The sequence below is a fragment of the Callorhinus ursinus genome, unplaced genomic scaffold (genome assembly GCF_003265705.2).
Source record: "Callorhinus ursinus isolate GAN/ISIS: 27379988/994484 unplaced genomic scaffold, GSC_fseal_2.0 scaffold15, whole genome shotgun sequence".
Classification (NCBI taxonomy): domain Eukaryota; kingdom Metazoa; phylum Chordata; class Mammalia; order Carnivora; family Otariidae; genus Callorhinus; species Callorhinus ursinus.
Genome location: NW_027397077.1, coordinates 9,524,218 through 9,539,115, shown reverse-complemented (window position 1 = coordinate 9,539,115; position 14,898 = coordinate 9,524,218). Strand labels below are relative to the sequence as shown.

Genomic DNA, 14,898 nt, shown 5'->3' with positions numbered 1-14,898 from the left:
GTCTCCTGGCTGAAAGACCTGAGCACTTTTCCTGCAGGCCAGGCCAGGCCTCCACAAAAGATTCCCCTCCCCAGATGGGAGCTCCTCCTCCAGCTGAAGACCCCCATCACCACTCCCTGGGGAATGAGGCACCCTCAGGCCTGTCTGTACGTTATTCCTAATTTTAATTTAAACTCCAATTAGCTGTGGCAGCTAAACGGTGTCAGTACCCTGCAGCCAAGCTCCAAATCACTCCCTAGCCCTATCTCCCCGATCAGTGCTGCTGAGAATGGGCAGGCATCGAGTGGGCTGAACAGGGTTCATGGGGTCTCTGCCAGCCATCTGCCCTCCTGTAAGCAGTCTGGTCAAGGGCAGGGGATGGGCAACAGACACATCACAGCCAGGAAACTGGGTTGGGGACTATCTGGGCTTTTATTAGCCCAACTCCACAGAGAATGGGGACCATACTCATACAGAGTTGGGGGCGGGAGTGAGTGGTCACCAAGTAAGACTTAGCATGTGCTAAGCTCTGCCTGTGGGCCAAGCCTGTGCTAGAGGCCCACTGACATAGGACCCTGAGTCCTCACAGCAGCTTTTTCTGTTCTGCAGGTAAGGAGACGCAGCCTTAGAGAAGCCTAGCTCCAGTCCCTTGCCCATAAGAGGCAGAGCGAGTATTTGAGCCCACATCTTTCCTGGGTCCAGAGCCCTGGGTCTTGGTCACAACACTGCAAACCCAAAGACTTGCCCTCCGGTATCCCTCAGCTTGGGGGAGTGAGAGATGGAGGCCTTCCCCAGCCTCCCCAGGAACTAGGGCTGGGCTTGCGGAGCCACGTGCACATCCACACCCCCACAGCCTCCCACATGCTCTCACACACTGGGGCTCTCACCATCCCTCCCAGCACTGTCACCCCGGGGCGCAGGCACCACACTCTCGGTTCCCCACAATCACAGGGACTCCCTAGCACCCAGACTGGCAGTTTCATACAGTCAGACTCTGAGTCTCCCACCAGTCACACACTCACCCCTGCCAGTCTCATCTCAGCCACAGTTCGGAACACACCAGATCCCTTATAGCACCCTATAGCAGGTACAGCTGTCTAAACACCTCAACATGGTGCGCGCGCGTGTGCACACACACACACACACACACACACACACACACACACAGAGCTGCCCTCTACCGGCCTGTCCACCGCACCCCAACTCAGTCCACAGCAGGAACGAGGAAACTCAAGGGACCCGTCCCCTCCCTCGGTGACCAGGTCAGCCTGGTCACAGCAGCTCCGTGGCAGTGGGAGAGGAAGAACAAGTGAGTGTGCATTCATATCCACACTCATACAGACACACACAAGAGCATGGTGGGCTGACACTCCAACACCACTGGCTCCCAAAATTAACAGCTCAAATGTATATGGCCAGTGGGTCACCATGACACAAACCAGTGTGCAACACAGGACCCTCCAGACACACGAGGGACACACAGGCACACGAAGACACACACACATACCAACACACAGAGGGGAGTCTGGTGACAAAGAACACACCAAGACATAGTACACACATAGTTGCAAAGGGCACACAGAGCCTCAGGACACCCAGACATACACACGCACACACAGGCAAGTCACACCATGTGCAAAAGGACCACAGACACAGTGACAGAGAACACACATGGAGGCACAGATACATAACATACCTACATGCTCAGCTACAGGCGACTCAGCACAAGGAGTCAAGTCCAACCATCAGGGTAGGGACCAGAGAAGGGGACGCCCCCCACCCCACCAAGTCCTTCTGACCAGATGGAAGTGGAGGGGCTCAGTGGGGTTCTCCCCTCCCAGGCGAGGACAAATGGGACAGTCGGAGAAGTGAGACAGTTCTGACGGTGTCCACCTCCTGCCTCTTCACCCCTGCTCTCCTCCACCCTCTCCCCTCACCTGGCCGGGCCCCCACGCGGGGGTGGCGTCTGGACTGCGGAGGGGCCAGGACCGATGGGACCTGGAGGGGGCCACCAGGGGAGGGGACTCAGAGGGGCGTAAGGGCGGGGCGGTACGAGGGGGATGGTGGAGACTGGAGCCACGCCCAGGCGGGAGACAGATGGAGAAAGGCAGAGAGAGACACCCAGACTGAAAGAAGAGAGAGAGAGCTAGGAGGAGGCGCCGCGCGGGCTGGGCCCGGCAGGGACCCACGGCTGGGGGGCGGGCGGCGAGGCCGGGCGCGGGGCCCGGCCTCCAGTCCGCAGTAGAAAAGGAGAGGCGGCGGGACCGGCAGGGGGCGACGAGCGTGGGCCGGGGGCGCGGCTCCGGGAGCACAGGATCCAAGGGGCGGCGGGAGGTGCGGTGGGGGTGGGGCACGCGGAGGGCTACGGACTGACCGATCGCGACTGGAAAGACGCGGACGCGGGAACATAGAGGGGGTGGGGTCAGATGGACCGACCGAGGGCCCCGGGGATTCGCGAGGGACGGGCGAACGCTCCGAGGGTCTATGGCACAGACGCGGGTGGAGGGGCCGGGAGCAGACCGACGAGAAGGCCTCGACCCCTACGGCTGAACGGAGGGATAGACCGACGGACGGGGGACGGAGGCACCGGCGGGTCTCGGAGCGCGACGGGACTTTCGCTGGCCGCGGCTCAGTTTCTCAGTTTCAGAAACGGGAACCGGATCGGGGAGGGGGAAGGGAGGGGCGGCGCGCCCTAAGGGTAGCCCGGATCCCACGTCGGGGCCCGGCCCTCACTCACCTCCCGCGCACCGCCAGGCGCCAGGGGTCGCGGCGGCTGGGGTCCAGCTGCGGGCGCCGTCCCCGGGCGCGCTCGCGGACAGGGGTTCGCTGCGGGCTCGACCGGGACGGGCCCGTAGGCCGGTGAGTCCCGTCCGGGCCTCAGCGCGGCGGGCGGATGCCGGGGGTCGCTCCGGGGATCCCGGTGCCGCCGCCTCCCTCTCTCGCGCCGCTGCACACGGAAGTGCAAGGGGGCCGGGCGGCGCGACCTCACCCAGGTGCCGGCCCCGGCCCCGCCCCCGCTCAGGGCCCGCCTTCACCAGGGCCAGCCCCCCCCCGAAGGCCCCGCCCCCGCCGCAGCGAGGAAGGGGGTCCGGGCCTCCGGCTCCCGGTGCCGGTCGCTCTCTGCCCTCCCCGGCGCACCTCGGCCCCCGCCCGCCCTTAGCCCCTCAGAAGGGGCCCCACTTTACGGAGGACGACGCTGAGGCCCGCGGGAGGGGGGCGCTCTCGCCACCTCTCGCACAGCGAAGTCGGGGAGGCGCCGGCGGGGCTTCCCCAGCTCCCAGCGCCCACGCCCGGGACTCCCCACCCGCCAGCTGGCCCGCCGCGCCCGGCCTCGCTCTCTCTCTTCCTGTTGGCCGGAGTGCGGACGCGGCCGGGCCCGGTGCCCGCCGCCAGGCCGGCTGGTCCCGGCCCGGCCCCTGAGAGGAGCGGGGAAGACTCCAGGGTGGGAGGCTCTCGCTGGTCTGTCGCTGCTGGTCCAGCGATTCTAGGAGCAGCCCCTACCTTGATCCCCCAATCTTCTCTCCTGCCCCCACTTTCCAGAGCTCCCCACTGCCCCTCGTAGGCGCCTGAGCTTCCTTTCCATACTTGAAACTGGGTTGTCAGGCATAACTCATTCATTCACTCACTCACTCCATTCATTCATTCATTCATTCACTGGGTACCCTCTGGGCCCAAAGTCTGAGGATGGAGAGGGACCCAGGGATCCCATGAACTTGTCCCAAAAGCTCAAAAAGGGAAAGGCCGATGGGGCCATACTCCCAAGAGATTTCATTTTTCCAGAGGCAAAGAAGAGGGTTCCAGATCCCAGGCCTTCTGGGAGATCACCTAGAAGGGATAGAGAGACAGCTCTTCCCAGCTAAAGCCTAATGGTTGGAAATGGGGGGCAATTCCTGAGGAGGCCTGAGTTGATCAAGGGGCTCATGGCTGAGAGAGGTCATGGCTAGGACTTTGGTCTCAAGGAGCAGGTGGTGGCCACTGTCCCAACGGGGTGGGCTCCTGAGAGCATGGATGGGGGCAGAAGGGCTGCCTGTTGTTCAGGTGAGAAGACCCTGGGTTGTGGAAGATGGGTGGGGAGACCGGACCAGACCAGGTGGGTCACGGGACAGTGGATGGACGGGGAGGAGGAAGAGTCTAGTGAGACCTCCAGGGATGGAGAGCCCTGGCGGAGATGTGGATCCCAAAACTCTGTTTTAAGGGGGGCGAGGGGGATGGTGGGGGGGGGGGCTGGGAGGGGCTGGGCTGGAAAGAGTAAAACTATGATTCTTTCCACCACAGAGAAAAAAGAGGGCCCTGGTACCCTATACCTGGGAAGGGGGACCTGTTTTGAAAACTGGCGTATGTCCAGGTTCTTAATCCTGATGCCCCATTGGGGTAGGCTCTGTCCACCAACCTGGACCCCTCTGGCCACATAGAATATCATTTGGGAAATAAGCCTTATGCCTTACCCTTCACACATGCTGTGTCCTGGGCCCAAATACCATTTCCCACTCACCCCATGTCTCTCTCTGTCTTGGTTGTGTCCACTCACACACCACTTCTCCTTGATACCAGCTGTGAATCCAGAACACTTCCCTGAGCTAAGGGACTGTATTCATCAGAGTGTTTTGTGTCCTGGTCCTCTCACCCTCCACCCATGGCTTCCCTGGGGTTGGGCTGGAGGGAAGGGTGATCGAGGTGAGCTTCCGGGGACTTTTGCCCACCTGGGATCAAGTTTCTGTTCTGGTTCCTTCCTCTAGGTCCACAGTGGCCAACTTACCGTCTCCCTCAGCATCAACAGTAGGCCCACCTTGTGCTAAGCTGGATCCTTTGGGATCTCCAGGTCCAGCCACCAGACTTTTGCTCCCACACCCTGAGGTTCACCTTAGAACACGGAAAGGAAGAATAATGGCTCTTCCTGATGGAGCCTCCCCAGTGCCAGGCCCTGTGTCCAGTATTGGACGTGTTCAATCCACTCAGTCCTCAAGACCCCACAAGGTAAGGGCCACTATTAGTGCCACTTTGAGTGAAGAGCAAACCATGTCTCAAAGAGAGGCGAGGCCACTTGCCCAGGGGTACACAGCTAGTGAATGCCAGGGACAGGATTCAAGCAAAAGGCTGTCCCGTTCCAAAGCCCATGTTTTATATCAGCGGTTCTCGAGCTCAACACTCTCGGCCTTTGGGCCAAACAATCCCTTATTGTGAGGACTGTCCTGTGCCTTGCAGGATGTTTAGCAGCACGCCTGCCCTCTACCCACTAGATGCCAATAGCACTCCCTCAAGTTGTGACAGATAAAAATGTCTCCAGACACTGTCCTTGGCGGGGGGGGGGGGGGGGGGCGGGCAAGGGAGCAAAATCTCACCTTGTTGAGAACCATGGCTTTCGAGCAGGGCTGGTAGCATGTTGTGGGAGTCAGAAAGATTTAAATTAGACACCAGGAAGTACTTTCTGGGCCCTCAGGATTATGCAGACACATGAGCTCAGAGGCTGTGAGCACACACTGGCCTCAGCTAATCTTTCTCTTCTGGAAACTTCAAGGGGAAGTGTGATGCACCCAAAGAGGGGCAGAGAGGCTGAAGCTGTGTAGGCACAGTGTGACAAGGACAGAGGAAGAATGCACGAGGTGGGCTTCTGTCCAGAGACAAGCCCTGCAACCAGGGGCCCCAGGGAGAACAGGCTAAGCTCAGCTGGAGCCACTGTGCGTGGTGAACTGTTCCTGAGTGCCACACTGGGCAGGCCAGGGCAGAGTCCATACAAGCTTGCCTCTGTGCCCCCAGAGCCTGCCTGCTCCCCAACTTGGAAGGGCCTACTGAGGCCTGGGAGCAAGCCCTGGCTGTATCGCCTGCTAACTGTATGACCTTAGGCAGGCGACCACACCTCTCTGCTCATGACAGACCCATATCAGGGGCTGAGTCAGGGTTAGGTGAGATGAGGTATGGGAAACCTCAACCAGGGTGGACACCTGGTGAGCCTCAGCTCACAGTGGCGAGGGCACAGGTACCATCACTTTGCTGAGTCACAGACTGTCAGCCTTGAAGAGACCTGATGGCCTCTCATGACACCGGGTGTAAATCCCCAAGCAGGGCTGGGCCCCTAGCAACCACCCAGAAGTGGTACTTTCTCTTCTTCCTCCTGTGGGTTTGCAGCCAAGAAAGCGGGCCTATCATGGATACTGGTAGAAAGTGTCCAGACTCCTACTCCTGGCACATATCCAGGGCTATTCCTCTGTGGGCTCCCTGGAGGGTTTGTCCAGAGGAGCGCTGGCTTGACCAGTGCAGCTCCTACCCCACCCAAAGGCCATGAACCCTGGGGGCCCCTAGGCCCCTCCACAGGAAGTCCAGGAGTTGGCAAGCCGCCTGGAAAAGGCCTGAACCTTCCTCTGTCCCTGGGGCCCACCTAGCTGGGGGGCAGGATAGGGTCTCCCCCCACTCCTTGATCCCTGCCAAAAGTTGGTCCTTGTCCTGGCCCCTCTGTCGCTCGCTTTCTGCTTCTCTGTATCATCATCCCTGTCCCTAAAGCTTTGACTGCGGGCACCATCCTCATCACACCCAGAGAGCTAGCCTGGCATGAGAGAGTCACTCATATTTCCGAGCAGGAGGCCCAGGCCAGCAGGGATGTTGTGTGTGGGCCATTGCTGGGGAATGGCAGAGCCAAGAGGGTTCTGTTGGCCGTAGTACAAATTGAAAGGGCACTGGATACATGGCCCAACCTGTGGCCATACCTCAGGCCACCAAGATGGTCATGAGTAGGGATTGCAGCCGCAGGCACTGGGTAGGGGGCAAGGAAGTGCAGTGGCCTTGGGAACAGTGCCACATGGTAGGAGAATGCCAGGCCAAGGGCTAGAGGGGTCAAGTTCATATCCTGGCTCTGACCTGGACCTGTGACTTAACCGTGCCTCAGCTTCTTCACCTGTGGAATGGAGATGATAAAGGTAATACCGGCCTGGTGTGTGGTTGGGAGGATGGGAGAGACCAAGCTCAAGGGGTACTAGCTGTGAGACTCAATCTGTGTCAGTGTTAACTGACAAAGAGTTGGTGAGGCCCAACTAACAGTCCCCAAGTCCTGTCCTCCGTACATTCGTGTTTGGGTGAAACTTGAGAAATACTTGGGGTAGGCAAGGGGAAACGTGTTTTCCGACAGCGTGGGGCACAGGGCTTTGCTGGGGCTCTCAAGAGCATGCAGCCCCTGGCCCGCCCCAGTCCTGTATTGACCATGGCACAGCCCCTGCCCACCTGAGTCCCCACTTCTGGCTCTTCTGCCCCTCTGCCCCCAAAGGGGTGTGGAAGGGGACTGGATGGACATCAGCGCTGTCTGAGGCAGAAACAGAACGACAGCTTCTCCCTGTCAAAGAGACCCAAGGGAGCCCCCAGCTCTTCCCCATCACCACCTCCAACCTCTCCCATCCCCCACCCCCAAGCAACAGCACCCTCTGCTCCGATCTGCTAGGTCTCACACTAGGCTCTGACACCCGGGCTCGCCAGCCCCTTCGTCTCCTCGCCTGTCCATGCCTCAGTTTCCCCGCCCTGCCCCCCTCCCCCTCCCCCCACAGCGGGCAGCTCACCGAGCCCAGCTTGGCCCTGGCCCGTGGGGAACGGAGGACAGGCCCTACGCGGGAGGGCGGCCCTCGCGGTGGGGAGGGCGGGAAAGGACCGCACACACCCCATCCGCACCCAGACCGCCGCGCGCACCCCCGCAGGCACGTCTTGGTGCCCGGGTACCGACTGGCCCCAGGCCCCGCCCCGCCCCGCCCCGCCCCGCCCCTGGGAAGCCTCTCCGGAGCCGCGCCGGAGGCCCCGCCCAACCCTGTGACGCGAGCCCGGCTATAAAAGAGCCGGCTCTATTCCCGGGTTGGGCTGCCACCTGGAGGCTGGACTGGCCCCGCCACCTGGTTCCCGGCGCCGGGCGGCGCCTTCGCCTCCTCGCCCTTCCCCCGCTGCTGGCTCCTTCCAGGAAAGTCCGGGAGACCTGAGTACGCCCATTTGATGGATGGCGCAACCGACGTCCTGGGAGTGAGAGTCGTCCAAGGCACCGTAGCCTGCCCCCTAGCTGGGAACCTGTGAGAAGATCGTGAGGATAGGGGGCTGGATGGGGGATGAGAGATGGGGAGGGAGAATCACAGAAATCTAGAAAAGTAATGACACACATTGGCTGTTCTGATGAAAAACAGCAAATAAGGAAAATAAAGACAAACTTACAGAGGAAAGTAGAAGTCTCCCATAATTGCTCGGATAATTTGACCTCCCCAGACAGACCTACTCTCCACACTGTGGTTATATCTTAGAAATTGTTCTGTTGGAGGCCACAATCAGGGCAGGCTTTCTAGAGGAGATGACAGAGGGCTCTGGGGCTCAGGACCCCTTAATAATTTTGCCCTGGGACCAGGATGGCGGGATCCTGGGCTCCTGATCCAGATTTCACCCAGGGTTTGCCAATACTTCTGAGCAGGACTGTGAGCAGGGGCAGTGGGCAGTGCCCGAAGAGAAGTGGTTGGGCCAGTTGGACCAGCAGAGCTTGAGCAAGTGCCTGCATACTCGCGTAGCCAGCACCCTCCATCCCAGGTCCTCCAGGGGTATAAGAGACCCCCCCGGGGCACCAGGACACCCCTGCCAGCCCACTCACCTTCCCCCCACACGCTGCTCATCAAAATCTCTGCCTCTGCTCAAGCTGTGCTTTGCCCCTGGAATGCCATTCCGTCAAGCTCTTAACCATCTAACAGGGCCCCTACAAAAAGTTCTCCTCCAGGGAGCTTCCCAGATGCCTCCTCCAGGGAGCCTCCCAGACGCCCCTCACCAAGGAGGTCCTCTGCTTCCTATGAGCCCTCCCTTCAGGTCTACCCACCCACACACGTGCATTGTCCAGGGCCTCTCCTGAGGCACCAGCCACATGGTGCAGAGGCTCTGGAGTAGGAAGAGCTAGCATGCAGCCTCCACACTAACTGGCTGTGTGACCTTGAGCAGCTCCCTTGGGGCTCCCTACCCCTTGGGGCTGCTCTAGCCTGTGCCCAGGGCTAGAAACAGGCCGCTGGGCTATCCATGCCACCTCCCCCACACTGTGAGCTCCCTTGGCTGAGACACGCCTCCACCCCAATGGCCAGCAGGCTGCAGGGGGGCAGAGGCAGAGGTTAGCTTCCCCAGGGAGAAGAGTCTCACCCTCAGACTACTGCCCACCCCACCACCTTCACACGCCTGAGCCCTGCCTCTGCCCGCAGGCTTCTGTGGGCAGAGCCTGTGGCCACATTGGCCACAGCAGCTAAGCAGGCAGCCAGGCTGCTGGGCAGCAGGAATGGTGAGCCGTTAGGGCAAGAAACACAGCCAGTTCCCAGGCCAGCCCCTTGAGGCCTGTGAGCACTGGGCACTCATCCCAGAGCAGTGGAGGAAGGGGAGGAAGAAGGCTGCAATTTCTGGATAATGGATGGCATTGGGTCGAGGGCTGGGGTACACAATCTAAGCCCTCAGGTGGGTTTTATGTGGGGCCCTTTACACTCCCACTCTAGGCCAGTGTGGTGAGGACTCAGGCCAACTGGGTCCAGCTGCACCAGCCAGCTTCCCCAGGATGGGCACTGGAACTGAGGTCTTAGCTTCGGGGACCAAGCCCAGAATCACAGGAGCTGCCAGGTGTGGGGGAGATCTGGGATCATGCTTGGGGGCCTTGCAAAGAAGATGAACTAGACTTTCAACTTGGCCTCGGGTTTCACAACCTGGAAGCCTGAGAAGTTCATGCTGATGTCTGCTCTAGTTCCATCGTGTTGCAAAGCAACCGTGCTGGTGTGTCCTCCAGGGTGGGAGGGTAGCTCCCCCGTGTGTATACACACATGTGTGCACCACCCCTAGCCTCGCGGGCATCTCTCCAGGGCAAGCCAGGAGCGAGGTTGAGACAGGAACTCAGGGAAAGCATGAGTGGGTTTGAATACTGGGCCTTAGGTGCTGCAGTGGGAGTGTTCTGTGGAATCTGACTTTGGGTTCCTGTGTATGCACCTAAGGGCCAGATGGTGTGTATGCATGTGGTGGGGGGGGGGTGTTGGTAGTTGGAAGGAAGAGAGTGGCAGAAATGCCCAGCCTTCCCTCCTGTTCCACAAGGCCCCTCCTTCCACACCACCCTCGTGAAGCCTCTGGAATCTAGAGAAGAAGGCCCCAAGGAAGCCTCCACTTCCCCCCAGGCTTTCGAGAAGGCAGGTGGTGGCCAAACTTCAGCCCCTGTTGGGGGTGCCGTATGTGTGCCTGGCACAGCCATGGTACAAAGGAAGAAATATGAACTTATCTTCCCTGAGACAGAAGTTTTGTTCCAGAAGAGGGGGAGGGGAGAAAGGATTCCCAGAGGCTCAGATGGATCGAAGTGGGCCTGCACTGGGCAGCTCTCTGCCCTGTTACTTAGGCTGCTCAACTCTCCCACATGCAGAGGTTGCCACTCCAGCCAGGCCCCAGGTCATGGTGGAAGCTCATACAGGTGTTTGTCCCCTTGGTACCTCAGTCTCCCATTCTGGCTTCTCCATTCATTTGTCCCCACTGTTGCCCACCCTGGCCAGGTCCACTGGGGTCTCTCGTCTGGCCATCTGCAGTCTTGTCTACTCAGGACCTCACCACCCCCCCCTCGACAACTTTTTCTCCTCACAGCAACCACACAATACTCCTAACATACCAAGAAGTGGGCACTCCCCACTCTGAAGCTGACCAAGGATCTCTCAGGACAAAGGACAGTGTCTAGACATGACCCCCAGGCCCAGGATGGCTTAGCCCCCCAGCTCCAGTGAAAGGAAGTTCTTTCAGTTCCCACTGGACAACATCCTGCAATTTCTCACCTCAGGCCTTTGCCTGTGCTGTTCCCTTTGCTTGGTACACCATGACCTTCTCAGTCCTCAGGTAGGTCCTAGCTTCACTAACCTCCTCCAGGAAGCCTTCCCTAACCCCTTATACCAGGTTAGGTAGACCCCAGACATCAGAACAGGGTGTGCCTTCTATCCCTGGGGAACCACACACCCTGGGCTTGGGGTATGGTCCAGCTGCCAAGCACCAGCTTCAGCCCCCATGTCTCTGAGGAAGAGAGAAGAGGGTATCAAGAAGAAGTGAGGGCAGGGGACAAGCAGGGGGCTTTAGGCTGCCTCCTGGAGCCCTGTTCCCCCTGCCCCCTGAGGCCTCACCAGGTTGCTGATACCACCAACTGTCCCCTGAGTCCGCTTCTCCAGAACTTTCAGGTCGTGGGTTACCTGGACCTCAGGCTCCCCCACTGATCATAGTCCCCTAGCTGAGCCCCAGCTCAGAGGAAACCCTAGGAGCTGAGGGCGGGCTTGGCCTCCTGTGTCTTGTCTGATGGGAGGTAGGCACAAGGCAAATCTTCTGGAGAAGGAGTAACCAACCACTGGGCTGGGCTTGCGTGAGCCTAAGCACACGCAAGTGAGTGAGTTTGTGTCGGGGTAGGGTGGTGGCAGAGCTGAGGCTGACACGGGCCCCAGTGGACATGCTTGAGGAGATGCCTAGGCAAGCACCACAGGCTGGAGACTTGCCTGCCATGCCTCTGACTCTGACCAGCTGCCAGATCCTGGCAGGTGCCCGCCCCTCTGGGCCTTGAGGACTCCAGCTGTACAAGGGAGGTGACAGATTGGTACGCATTACTTTGCCACTAGGATGATATTGGCTCCTGCCAGGGACAAGCTGAGCCATTCAAAACAGCCTCTTGTTGAATGCTTAGGGCAACCTGCAAAGTAAGGGTAGCACCAGCTTACAGGGGAGGCCACTGCCTGGGGCTGCTTGGCAGGTCAGGGGACAGGGTCAGGCCCCCAGGTCTGTGTGAAGTTACGACCTCCAGGCTTCCGGGAGGATAACCTGGCGGCTTTAGAGGCAGGGGCACCTCATGGTTAAGCCTGAGTCCCAGGCAGCTGGGTTTCCCTCCCTGCTCAGCCCTCAGTGGCCACGTGACCTCAGGCAGGTGGTTCAGCTTCTCTGAAGCGCAATGGAGTGATCATGAGAGTCTCCATGGTCACAAGGATTAACTGACCAAGTGAGGGAAGGAGGAAGAGGATTTCTGCCTCCCCTAACCCACCTCTCCCTCCTTCCCGGATATGCATGAGGGTCTGCAGGGGCGGGGGTGGCCGACATGGGAGTGCAGTTCTAAGGGGTATTGGAATCATGTCCTGCCTTTTGGCCCAGCGACACTCTGCTCCCCCAACTTCCACAGAGAGCCCCCAATTGCTGTCTAATTGCCTGCACCTGGGTAGAGCAGGCATTCTGATCCCACCCCACAGATGAGGAAACTGAGGCTCAGGTGAATCCTAGCTCTAGGCCATACAAGTCGCTGGAGGAGACTGAGGCAGGAGGCCAGGGCCTGGCTCGGCCACCTGTGCTGCAGAGGGTCCCTGGCCCCTTCCCTAGACTAAGGTTGGGTGCTGAGGTGGGGGTCGGCACTCCTGCCCAGCCGTGGGTTCTGACAGGGCCACGGCCAGGACAGCTTCTCAGGAAACTGGAACGGGGCAGACGTTCACAAGACTGCCTGGGCCGGACCCAGATGGCATCCTGGACTTTGGCCCATGTCTCCACCAGAAGAGGGGATGGAGTCTAGCATGATTTAGGCCAGACACCTGTTTTCCTCTGGCTGGCAGGGATGCTCAGCTGGAGGATCCCTGCTGCCGAACGCATGGATGACTGCCTTCTAGAAACCTCTCTTCACTTCCACACACCTGTGGGCTTCCCAGCTCACAAAGCAGCCCGGGACCCCGAGCCTGAGCCTCCTGAGACCAGGAGCAAACATTAGTAAATGGACTAATCCTTACAGCTTCTGTTGGAGGGCAGTGTCTAAGCACAGGGGGCCCTGGTAGGAGGTCAGGGGTCCCCCGGGGATGATGGCGGCTGGCCTTCTGTGCAGGGAGCTCAACCACTCAGCTCTGACCTTGGGCAAGGCACCTCTCCTCCTGGCTTCAACTCTCTTATCTATAAATGGGGCTTTTTGTAAGCCTTCAGAGACTCGGGGAGTGTGGACCAGAGGAGGGTCTAGCACAGTGCCTGGATCAGATGCATCCTCCATAGATCACTGCGACTTCTGTTATATGATTTAATTTTGTTATGACCAGGGTGTACTGGGGGATAGGACAGGGAAGTTTCCATAGCCTGAAGCCCTCTGCATAGAATCTAAGGTTTTTAGAAGCTTAATGCAAGCCATTTCATCTAATTCATCTAACACTGTCGTGGAAGACTAAGGTCCCAATAAGCAAAGCGACTTGCCCAGGTTACCAGCAACAGACTTCAACAGAGTCCAGAATAGAACGTAATTCATTGTTCTTTCCTTCCTGTGATCATTTCACAAAAGCACCTACGGTGTGCTAGGCCTTGAACTGGTGCTGAGGAAGCAGGGAAGGCTCCACAGCAAAGGTGCCCTCAGCCCCGGGGGCCCAGAAGGACAAAGACGAATTCCTTCCGGGGTGGGTGGTGAGAAGCCGTGAAGGCACTCCAGGCAGAAGGAAGAGCCAGAGCAAAGACTCCCAGCTAATGAACTCATGACATTCAAGGCCGATTCCAGGAAACAGTGAGGGAGGCCTGTGGGGCTTGTACAGGGTACCCCAAGGGGCAGTGAGGGGCTCACATCCTCAGTGCCTTGGGCTCCATGCAGAGGCCTGAACCTGCATGTAGGCCTGTGCTGAAGACAGTGGGAAATGAAGCCTTGGGGAAGGGGTTTTCCAGGCAGGCGTGAGAGAGCAGATCAGGAGAATAGTGTTCTAGCAGAGAACACGGCGAAAGGGAAAGCCTAGCAGTAGGAGTGACGGCAATAAGCAGCTTTAAATGAATGGCTAAATGAAGGCATGGCCTTTATTGGTCATATTCATGCTGCCTGGCTTTCCTAGGGCCAACAGGGCAGGGACCAGAGTGCCCTGTTCCATGCTGGTAATGGCCCAGGCCGTGCAGGGGTGGAGTCACAGAGAGGACTCCACTGGCCCACAGGCCCAGCTTCCCTCCCTCAAGGCAGTGCCTGAGGCTGACGACAGCCTGCTCCCTGAGCACAAGCTCTGGCCACATGAGCAGGCATGAGTGGGTGTGGGTCCAGGGAGGCTTTGTTAATCTTTGCCCTTCTGACCTTTGCTCTGGGAGCTCGGTGGCTCAGCCCTCAACAACGGGCTGCCAGGAACCTGACCAGCAGCTCATGGGGAGGGGTGTGGGTGTGTGTAGGGGGCTCCTGGGCCACCTCGAACACCCTTCCTCTCCTTCACTCTTGATTCTGGAACCTTCGCCCGGTACCACCATTCTGGCATGTGACCTTCTTGGGGACAGTAGGGTTGAGACTTAGACCGTGTATGTCTTTGTTCCTTCCCTAGCTGCAGGATCACTCCGTTAAGGGCCATGTCCGCTTCTCCTGGTCACTCCCAATGCCACAACTGCACATGTGGCACCACCCTGTGAGGGCCAAGTACACTGTAGGCACTTAGCGAAGACTGGCTTTCCTACGGTGGCACCCCTGAGCCCAGAGACCGTGCTCAGAAGTGTTTGTCCACCACACATGTCTCGGCTTCCCCAGCTCAGGGTCTGCCCTGGAGGCACCCTTACTCCTAGCCACCCCAACGGAAGTCACGCCAACATCTTCCTGCATAAGACCAAGGCCTGGGCGGCTGAGGGGAGGGGGAAGGGGGACAGAAGGGAGGAGAACAAGGGCAGAGTCCACTGTGGGTCCCCGGCTCCCCAGCCCTCTCCATACTATGGCTTCATACCATGTCCAAGAGTGCCCTCTGTGCTCCGCGTTGGCTTCCCCAGCTGCCCGGGCTCCCCAGAGCAGAGGCGGGTCTGGAGAGACCATGGGCTCCTGACCCATTTGCACCCGGCATTCAGAGGTCAATTTCTTTGGAAGGACCTTCTCCCCAAAGAACTCAACATTTAACCATACTAGGCAATGGCCTGCTGGTATGGAGCTGCCTGAGAACACCGTCTGGGCATCAAAATAAGACGTGAAAATAGTTGCTCCTGCTCAGT

At 59.1% G+C, this 14,898-nt stretch overlaps 1 protein-coding gene across 4 annotated transcripts in view; it reads right to left on the bottom strand.

Annotated features, from left to right (window-relative positions):
* Window positions 1-2,938, bottom strand: part of PRKCD (protein kinase C delta) — a 29,025-nt gene extending 26,087 nt beyond the window's left edge. For all 4 annotated transcript variants that reach the window (XM_025884871.2, XM_025884872.2, XM_025884873.2 and 1 more), the window contains exon 1: window positions 2,717-2,938. The gene's annotated coding sequence lies outside the window, so the exon portion shown is untranslated. The remainder of the gene's footprint in view (window positions 1-2,716) is intronic.
* Between the last annotated feature and the right edge of the window lie 11,960 nt (window positions 2,939-14,898).